The 11377-nt window shown below is 35.6% G+C and overlaps 1 long non-coding RNA gene across 1 annotated transcript; it reads right to left on the bottom strand.

The window, feature by feature from the left end:
• Nucleotides 1-6851: 6851 nt before the first annotated feature.
• Nucleotides 6852-11324, bottom strand: LOC107879618. Its single transcript, XR_001677016.2, has 3 exons — nucleotides 11111-11324; nucleotides 10983-11011; nucleotides 6852-7295 (listed from the first exon to the last, which is right to left on the bottom strand). It is a non-coding gene; the product is annotated as an uncharacterized LOC107879618 (long non-coding RNA).
• Between the last annotated feature and the right edge of the window lie 53 nt (nucleotides 11325-11377).

Below are 11377 nucleotides of genomic sequence, written 5' to 3'. Positions count from 1 at the left end.
GCCGCCTTCGCGACGCGCTATTATTGCAGAGGCTTACTGGAAATTGCCAACTATGAAATGGGACACCTCCGCGATGTGCCATGATCATGGAGCTTCACTGGAAAGTGACAACTGTGAGATGGGACATCACTACAATGCGGTGGAATTTCGGAGTCTCACTGGAATTTGACAATTGTGATTTTACACTTCTCCACGATGTGCTACAGGCCCAAATCAGTGTTTTACGACTGAAACTTAAAATCGTCATAACTTCTTACACGTTTTTTGGATTAAGGCAGATCAACTTAAAATCGTCATAACTTCTTACACGTTTTTTGGATTAAGGCAGATCTTATATCATTGGAAAGCTAATTCAATTTCATATGCATTGAAGGGCCTAAAACTGAAAAATTCCACACTAAATAAACATTATTCATTTTGGAAGCTATCCCTTAACATTCTAGGAATGAATTTAAGCTAGGGAAAGTATGGGGTATTACAATATCTCCCCCTTGGAAACATTCATCCTCGAATGTGGCTAGTTAAGCTGAAATTACTGAAGAATCTGAGGCTATAAGCTGCCATGCACAACTAAAAAAAACTGCGTGGCTGATTCTCAACCTAATAAGCTGCTAAACTAATCTGCAAGTGCATGAAATCTTATAAAAATAATTGTATAGATGAATCTGAGAATGGGAAAAGACTGAATGAAGGAAAACTATTACCTTCAGCTGAATCTGAGTTTGTGGAGAAGAGATGAGGATACTTGGTATGCATGTCTGCTTCTGCTTCCCAAGTAGCGCCCTTAACAGACTGATTTCTCCACAGAACTTTGACCAAGGGAACTTCTTTGTTCCTTTGTCTATGAATCTGACGATCAAGAATCTCTACTGGTACTTCTTCGTAAGAAAGGCTATTCTGAATATCAGTACTTTCTAGAGGAACGACAATAGCTGAATCATCCATGCACTTCTTCAAAAAGGACACATGGAATACTGGATGAACTGAGGATAAATCTGTAGGTAACTCAAGCCCATACGCTACCTTCCCAACATAGCTCAAAATATGGAAGGGATGAATATAACGGCTTTCAAAATCTCTTCACCCCTTTCATGGGTGAAACTTTCAAATATACAAGATCATCAACCTCAAACTCAAGATCTCTTCTTCTTACATCTGCTTAAGATTTCTGACGGATATGGGCTGCTTTCAATCTCTCTCTAATCAACTAAAATTTCTCCATGGCCTCAAAAACCATGTCTGGCCCCAAGAAAGGTGGCCTCACCCACTTCCAACCAACCAACTGGCGATCTACACCTTTGCCCATAAGGAGCCTCAGCTGGAGCCATCTAAATACTAGCATCATAACTGTTACTATAGGCGAACTCAATCAATGGCAAATGTTCATCCCAACTACCTTTGAAGTCAAGAACACATTCCCTAAACATATCCTCTAAAGTTTGAATGGGCGTCTCTGCCTAACCATCTATCTGAGGATGAAAAGCTAAACTAAGATGAACTTAGGTACCAAGACCCTTCTGAAAGGCTCTCCAATACTGAGAGGTAAACTGAGTACCCCTATCTGAGATGATAAACAATGGAATTCCATGCAATCTAACTGTCTCTCAGATATACAACTTAGCATAATCTTCAACTGTATAGGACGTATGAACTGGCAAGAAATATGTTGATATAGTCAATCTGTCTACAATAACCCAAATCGAATTGTGCTGACGATGCGAATAGGATAAACCAGTCACAAAATCCATATTCACCTCTTTACACTTCCAAATAGGAATACCAAACTCTTGCAACGAACCACCAGGTCTTTGGTTATCTACCTTAACCTGTTGACAAGTTGCATACTTGGCCACAAATTCAGCTATATCTCTCTTTATACCAGTCCACCAATAGATTTCCCGCAAGTCGCAGCACATCTTGGTAGCACCAAGATGAATAGAATAACGCGCACCATGCGCTTCCGCCATAATCCGTTTTCTCAAATCATCAACACAAGGCACACACAATCTACTTTGGTATCTCAACACACCATCTCCCCCTTGGGAGAAAACCTCTACCTTTTGATCTTTAATTGACTCCTTCAGTTTGACCAAACTAGAATCCTTATCTTTCTTCTCCTTCACTTTAAAAACTATGGAAGATTTGGAACTACTCTGAACCCAAACATTCCCTTCAACTGAATCAACCAATCTAACACCCAATCTATCTAAACGGTGAACTTCCCAAGGTAACCCCTCTTATCATTCTCCACATGAGCAATACTGCCAATAGACAATCTACTAAGGGTATCTGCCACTACATTGTCCTTGCCCGGACGATAGAACACACTCATATCATAATTCTTCAACAATACCAACTACCTTCTCTGCGGAAGACTCAGCTCTCTCTGAGTAAACATATATTGCAAGTTTTTGTGGTTCATGAACACATCAACATGCACCCCATAAAGATAATATCTATAGATTTTCAAAGCGAACACAATAGCATCTAACTCAAGATCATGGGTTGGGTAATTCTTTTTATGAGGCATAGGCAATAACCTTATCTCTCTGTATTAAAACACAACCTAAACCAACTCTGGAGGCATCACAATACACCACAAAACCATCTGTACCATCAGGTAATGCTAGGATTGAGGATGAAATGAGTCGAATCTTTAACTCCTGAAAACTCTTCTCACAGGAATCTAACTACTGAAACTTAAATTTCTCTTGGGTCAATCTGGACATAGGAGATGCAATAGATGAGAAGCCGTCAACAAAACGTCTGTAATAGCCATCTAGACCCAAAAAACTCCTAATGTCTGACGGAAAGATAGGTCTAGGCCAATTTATTACGGCTTCTGTCTTTTGGGGATCAACTCTAATGCCCTCACTGGAAATAATATGACTAAGAAAAGCTACTGACCTTAGCCAAAATTCACATTTGCTGAATTTGGTGAACAACAGGTGATCTCTCAGAGTTTACAATACAACTCTAAGATGGTCTGCATGATCATCCTCACTACGACAATAGACAAGGATATCGTCGATAAATACTATGACAAACATGTCCAGATATTGTTTGAACACTCTATTCATCAAGTCTATGAAAGCTACTGGGGCATTGGTCAGCCCAAAAGACATGACTAGACACTTAAAATAACCATAACGGGTTCTGAAAGCTGTCTTTGGAATATCACATTCCCTTACTCTAAGCTGATAGCCGGATCTAAGGTCTATCTTGGAGAAATAACTTGCACCTTGGAGTTGATCAAATAAGTCACCAATTCTAGGAAGAGGATATTTGTTTTTTACTGTAACTTTATTCAGTTGATGCTAGTCAATGCACATACACAAAGAACCATCTTTCTTTTGCACGAATAAGATGGAAGTACCCTATGGAGAAACACTGGGCCTTATGAAACCTTTATCTAAAAGATCTTTGAGCTACTCTTTTAAATCCTTAAGCTCAGCTGAAGCCTAATGGTATGGAGGAATAAAGATAGGCTGAGTATCTAGAAGAAGGTCATTACCGAATATTTCCCTATTGGGTGGTACCCCTGGCAAATCTTCGGGAAAATTAACTTTCTATCCTTTAGATAAGATATGAAATGACTCTTCGGAGACATTAAATTACCTGACCACTCAAAGACTGGCTCATCTGAAAACTAAAACTTCACCACTCGGGTGCGACAATCTATAGATGCATAACAGGAATGGAGCCAATCCATACCAAGAATAAGATCAAAGTCAACTATATCTAACTCTATTAAATCTGCTAACATGACTTTTTGAAGAACAGTAATATGACACTTTCTATAGATCTGTTTAGAACAACTGACTCACCTACTAGAGTAGAAACCAAGAAGGGCCCAGGGATCTTTTCAAAACTTATCTCAAAATTTACTACAACTAATGGGGTCAATAAGAGAAACTCGACCCAGGGTCTAACAACACATAGACATCAAGATGAAAGACACGAAGCATACCAGTAACAATATCTGATGAATCCTCCTACTCCTGACGGAATGATAAAGCATAGAACCAATTCTGGCTCTGATCGCCACTGGTACTGAATGATGCGCCCTGAGGAGGGACTAGGCGACCTACAGGAGCTAGTGCACTAGTAGTCTGAGTCTGGGGACGGTCATCTCTATTTCCCTGCTTAGCATGCGAACAATCTCTAATTCCATGACATAACTTGCCACAACCAAAATAACCCTTCAGTCTAGCCAAGCACTCATTGGGATGATTCTTACCACACTTAGTACAAGGAGAATAACAAGGCCTTTTACTTACACTATTCTGAGATCTGGACATAGAAGACTTACCCCACTTCTCTTGCCTACCTCTGGGAGTGGGAGCACTAGCTACAGATGGTGCTGGCATAGATGAACGATTCTGAACTGCGGACGATTTCCTCTTTGAGACCTAACTTGGTCATACTCAAACTATCCTATTCTATCCTTCTTACTTTCTCTCTCTCTTCCCTTTAAATTTTCTACCTCAATTTACTAAGCATGCATCATTAATCTAGCAAGATCCATGTCTCCGATAAGCAAGACAGTCGTACACTCCTTGACTACCAAGCTAGACACGCCAGTAATAAACTTACTCATACTTGCCCTAGGATTAGCCATCGTATTAGGGGCATACTTAGACAACTAATTAAACTTAAGGCAGTACTGCTTCACTATCATTGAGCCCTACCTCAAATTCACAAACTCCTCTATCTTAGCTTCCCTCATCTTACGTGGAAAGAACCTATCTAGAAATACATCCTGAAATACCTGCCAACTCATAGGAACTGCATCCTCACCTCTACCATTCCTCCACATAACCACCCAATCTAAGCTACATCCTTCAATCTATAGGATGCTAACTTTATATTCTCCTCCTCAGAAACATACATAATTTGGGTGATCTTCTTCACCTCATCTAAGAAAAATGGTGGGTCCTCACCTGTTTTCGACCTAAAGAACTCTGGCAGATTCATCCTCATGAAGTCTCTGATTTTAGATGTTGTTAAGTCACCATTTTACTGAAGTGGAACTGCAGCCTGATTTTGATGGTTTCCATGAACATTAGCAGTCACAGCTTGGGCCAATGCCTAAAAGGGCCCTAAACTCAGCATGGGATACATTCTCATTTAAAAGATCTGCGGGCTGGGGTGGCTGGTTACCATTTCTATGGGAATTAGCTCGACGAGAAGGCATATTCAACTGTCACATAAGAGTACGAGTTAAAAGAAGATAGAGATATTGTAAGCACGGTAGATCATGAAAAAAAGAGATAATTTCCTAAGAACGTTTCGTAGCATCTTTCTCATAAATGTGTCGCGCTTCACACCCATGATCAAGACTCTACGTAACGCTATTTGTCTAACTCCTTAGGACTCTTAAAAACCTTAGGCTCTGATACTAAGTTTGTAACACCACAAAACTTGGTCCCGAGATGTCACACGGTGCTTAAGACTATGAGTAGTCTTAAGCTAACCCTGTCTGCATACTACTGATCCTAAATCTCATAATGATGGAAATATAGATATAAAAGTCATGCTAGAATGCAGAAACTATCTATAATATTTGAGAATAATATATGAAACATCAATATTGAATAATCTGAATCAAAATTGGAAGTCTGACAAGCCTCCACTACTAATACTAGAGAGTAACTGGGACAAACTCCCAGCTAACTCAAACTGTCTTAAAGGAATGCTAAAATCTCATAAACTAATAAACTGTAAAATCTGAGTAATAAGTCCCCGAACTATGATGATTCACCAACTGTCAGATATAGACGAAGTTGCTTGAACTACTCACGTTGCTGATACTGAGCACCTGAACCTATATTATGAGACAATGTAGCACATAGACGTATATGTGGATCAGTACTTTGAGGATGTACTGAGTATATGGGGGTGAATACATAAGTAAAACATCATCTCATAATCATCATTTATAAAACAATGCATACTAAATGTAAATGACTCATACAAGCTGGAATATCTGAAATACTGAAATACATAGCAATAAGGAGTAAAACACACTTTATAAATCCCATGAGCCATAACATTTAGTTCTAAAAGTTGTACTTGTATTCTCTCTTTAAATAACACTACAAGAAAAGTGCTTATTACTTGGGGATTTTCATAGGGATAATGTGGTAAAATCCCCAAGTAATTTGATCACCTGCAGATTTTCTTACCAATTAGAATCCACAGAAAATACCTTCGTAGGTAATTATTACTTGCGAATTTATAAAATTCTTAGGTAATTTAGCTGCGGAAATAAATCCACAGGTATGTTATTTGCGGATTTATTGCGATTAACCATCAAAATTTTGCATGAATTATTTGGTAAAATTTCATAAAAAGGATTTTACCTGCGCATTTTCATGAAAAAAATCACAAATTATTCCCCACGAAGATTCCTAAGTAAATTCCTAGGTAATTTAGCTACGAAAATAAATTCCCAGGTACGTTATTTAGGAATTTATTTGTGATTAAACATCAAAATTTGCATGAATTATTTGGTAAAATTTCATAAAAAGCATTTTACCTGCAGATTTTTAGGAAAAAATTCTCAAATTATTTCCCACGAAGATTCTCAAGTAAATCCCTAAGTAATTTAGCTGCAAAAATAAATCAACAGGTATGTTATTTATGAATTTATTTGCGATTAACCATCAAAATTTTGCATGAATTATTTGATAAAAATTTTTGTGGATATTTATGAAACTATTCCGCACAAAAATTTGTACGAAATACCCCAAGTAAATCCGCAAGAACAATTTTTTTCAAGAAAAATTTCATAAATATTTAGCATGTACATCCCCGTAAAAATTCCCAAGTAATAATTCACACGTAAATTACTAGAAACACCTCACAATTAATCAAAAATTTATTCAAAACCTTCAATAATTCTCAAAAACATCATTCAATACAAATTTAATGTAAACCCTTACAACTAACAAAAAACATAATTCAAAACATCCACATCAATAATGTAAAATTCTTAAATGGTCCCAAACAAAATATTTTAAACTTGAATCCTCAATAAAACTATCAACCATCAGGGTCAGAATCATTTTCATTCACGTTATTAGGATTAGCACTTTCATTCACGTCGTCGGAGTCACCATCACTTTCATCCTCATAAGCTTGGTTTTTTTCTTGAGATTGGTGTTCATCATTTGCAGATGATTTCTTGTATACATGCTTCATCAACAAATCTAATTCCTTTCTCATCCTCCTTCCACAATTGATACGCTTTGAGCAGCTAATATTTCTTGTTTCTTTCTTTCAAACTCATTCTGCATAAGAATATGTTAATTTAGGTCATAAAAAGTGCTAAAAATACATTATTAGCATAAATTATATGATATTATAGTATCAAATAAAATCATAACAATCAATAAATATAAATATGTATATATTAACATATAAAGCATCATAAACTCAAAGTTGATTTTTCAGATTATTGTGACTATTGTTATGACTTGTTATATTAAAATAACAGAGGATGAAATTAGAAGAATAAGAGAACAAGAGGAAGGGTTCAAATGGTGCCATGTTTTTAACATTTAATGCGAAGAAAACTCTTTTCTTATTTCTTAAAACTCCGTACCTGATCAAATGAATTATACAAGGTACACTGCAATGGATTATATATTGTCAGGTACACTGCAATGGATTATACAAGAAGATTTACTCAATGACAAATTCTCATAGCAGAAATCTTTTCATATAACCAAACAAATTTATTTTGTAACTATACTTTATTATTTTCAAGATATTAGTACACATTTCAAGTGACTATACTTAACCATTTTCAAGTCACAAGTTCGCAATTTCAAGTAACTACACTTAAACCATTTTCAAGTCACAAGTTCCCAATTTCAAGTAACTACACTTAATCATTTTCAAGCCACTACACTTAAAATTTTCAAATAACTTATTCATATTTCAAGTCACTAGTACACATTTCAAGTCACAACACTCAAACCATTTTCAAATAGCTAATTGACATTTCAAGTCACTATACTTAACCATTTTCAAGTAACTACACTTAACCATTTTCAAGTCACTAGTACACATTTCAAGTCACTACACTTAACCATTTTCAATTCACTAGTACACATTTCAAATCACTCCACTTACCATTTTCAAATAATTAATTCACATTTCAAGTCACTATACTTAACCATTTTTAAGTAACTACTTCACATTTCAAATAATTATACCTAACCATTTCCAAGTCACTATACTTAACAACCACTTTCAAGTAACTAATTCACATTTCAAGTAACCACACTTTTACAATTTTCAAGTCACTAGTACACGTTTCAAGTCACTATACTTAACCATATTTTCAAATAACTACCACAACTAGAAAAAACAAGAAAAGCAACCACAAAAACCGACCACATATGGTCTCTTTTCCTGTTTTCATTTCAAGTCGCTAATTCACTTCACAAGTTACCAAACTAAACTAAATTCAAAACAAAAGTTCATATTTCAAATACCTACACTTAAACATTTTCAAGTTGCTAATTCACTTCAGAAGTTACCAAACTAAACTAAATTCAAAACAAAAGTTCACATTTCAAGTACCTACACTTAAACATTTCCAAGTCACTAATTCACTTCACAAGTTACCAAACTAAACTAAATTCAAAACAAATGTTCACATTTTAAGTACCTACACTTAAGCATTTCAAGTAACTAATTCACTTCACAAGTGACCATGTACTTTACTAAATTCAAAACAAAAGTTCACATTTCAAGTACATACACTTAAATATTTCAAGTCACTAATTCACTTCTCAAGTGACCATACTTTACTAAATTCAAAAGAACAAATTCACATTTCAAGTACCTACACTTAAACATTTTCAAGTCATTAATTCACTTCTCAAGTGACGATGTACTTTACTAAATTCAAAACACAAGTTCACATTTCAAGTATCTACACTTAAACAAATCGAAGTCACTAATTCACTTCTTAAGTGACCATGTACCTTACTAAATTCAAAACAAAACTTCACCTATCAAGTATCTACACTTAAACATTTCAAGTCACTAATTCACTTCACAAGTTACCAAACTAAACTAAATTGAAAACACAAGTTCACATTTCAATTACCTACACTTAAACAATCGAAATCACTAATTCACTTCACAAGTTACCAAACTAAACTAAATTGAAAACACAAGTTCACATTTCAATTACCTACACTTAAACAATCGAAATCACTAATTCACTTCTCAAGTGACCATGTACCTTACTAAATTCAAAACAAAAGTACCTACACTTGAACATTTTAAGTCACTAATTCACTTTACAAGTTACCAAACTAAACTAAATTCAAAACATAAGTTCACATTTGAAGTACCTACACTTAAATAAATCAAAGTCACTAATTCACTTCTCAAGTGACCATGTACCTTACTAAATTCAAAACAAAAGTTCACCTTTCAAGTACTTACACTTAAACATTTCAAGTCACTAATTCACTACACAAGTTACCAAACTAAACTAAATTCAAAACAAAAGTTCACCTTTAAGGATCTCAAGATTTCACTCACTCCCCAAATGTAAGGGGCCATATCAGGCCTAACTCTAATAACATTTCAAATTAGGATTTAAACCTAACTCACATCCCAAAAGATAGCTCAAAGAAAGACATTGCACAAGCCTTACAAGGAGTCCAAGATTCTACCCATTCAATGACGGGGGACATTCCATTCACCAAAATGCATATTCTATAAAAACTTAAGTTATGATCTTATAAGAAATAGTAATACAATCTAGGATTGAAGAAGTAAAAAAACGCAGGTACGATGCGAATATACTTTCATATTGCAAAGCAATTGAAACTACAATGTTCATATTAGTTGCACCCTGCTTATTTACCGTATAGAAATTATGGTGTGGGAATCAGATCAAAACAAAATTTCATGTATAGTGCAGGTAAAAAAAAATTGTGCATAGATGATCAAACAAAACTAGAATGGAATCTGGAGGTTTGCCTGGTATTAGACTATTTTTTCCTCTTACGAACTAGATCACCTAGCGGTGCTTGTCTTATGTGCTTGTTAGCTAATGGTGCTTGTTTGGCCCAAAGCAATTTACAGAGGAGGAATGAGCATTTTCTGCAGATGCTACTTATGCAACAAGGAGGAAGAGTCAGCAACTCTCTTTTTGCATTTCACAGTGGCAAGGCAACTATGGAATCTAGCTTTTAATATTTTTGACTTATCAGTTTTCATGCTTTCACTTTGAAAGACCAGTCGACTGTTTGGGACGAATGGGATCAGGAAACCAGCAAGAAGTCAGTCGGTTACAGTGCTTGCTTTATCTATTGGGTTTTGTGAACTGAAAGAAATGCTAAGTGTTTGAAGGGAAAGTTGTATCTTTACAAATGTTAGAAGTATAAATGTCTTCAATCTTTGGATTTTTGGTGCGACTTACTAGATGTAAGGGGTGAAAACAGTATGTTAGACTTCATCGAAACACTATAGGAAGTGATTTCTGTATAGTTAGGTGCCCTTCTTTTTTGTTTGGCACAGGAGATTTCTGACTTCTACTTCCAGAGCACTTTTCTTAGAGTTTTGCTATTTATTCAATAATATACTCAGTTATTAGTTCAAAGAAAAAAGCATTTAATGACATATAAGAGGTGCACATATATCTAGCTGAATTAGAAGGAAAATTACTCTAATTCCAACTTTCTTCTTCTATATTGATAGCTTTCACATTATGCATAGATGATATTCGTTCTTTCATCATATAATCAAATAAGTGATACCAAAATTTCCTGTTACAGCAAGATATAGAAGATTACACTATTTAAGTCAAAATTCTAGTTAATTTCCCAACTTAAAAGAAAAAGAAGTACCAGGCTGTGGATTCTAGTCAGTTGCGCATTAGTTTGAACTTACATTTGAGACTCAAAAGAAATTAAATAGGGATATACATAACGATTTACTATACTTACAACATTGAAAACGCTTGGAGCTTAAGGCCCTACAAAATAAAAAGCAGCAAATGGGGAATGATTAGATCTTGACAGCTGCTATATTGGTGAAATTCTGAATGATGAAAAATACAGTGGTAGCTAGATACCTATCTCGAGATCGTGCCATGGATGGGCAGCAACAGACCTCCTAGACAAAGATGACAGAATTCTCTCATTCAAATGAGGGGCACGTCTTTGTCCAAATTCATCGCCATTTCTCGCCGGATGATCGTTGGGCTTGCTGCCAATGCTGGTAGCGGATAGAGGAGATGATTAGAGGCGGCGGCGGTGACGATACTGGTTTGCATGATGGTAGATAAATTCAAGATACTTATTTTGTATGCACTTAAAAATATAAAAGTAGCAGATATAAG

The sequence above is a fragment of the Capsicum annuum genome, unplaced genomic scaffold (assembly GCF_002878395.1).
Source record: "Capsicum annuum cultivar UCD-10X-F1 unplaced genomic scaffold, UCD10Xv1.1 ctg82305, whole genome shotgun sequence".
Taxonomy (NCBI): Eukaryota; Viridiplantae; Streptophyta; class Magnoliopsida; order Solanales; family Solanaceae; genus Capsicum; species Capsicum annuum.
Note: the sequence above shows the minus strand (reverse complement) of the source record. Positions and strands in the feature narration are given on the sequence as shown.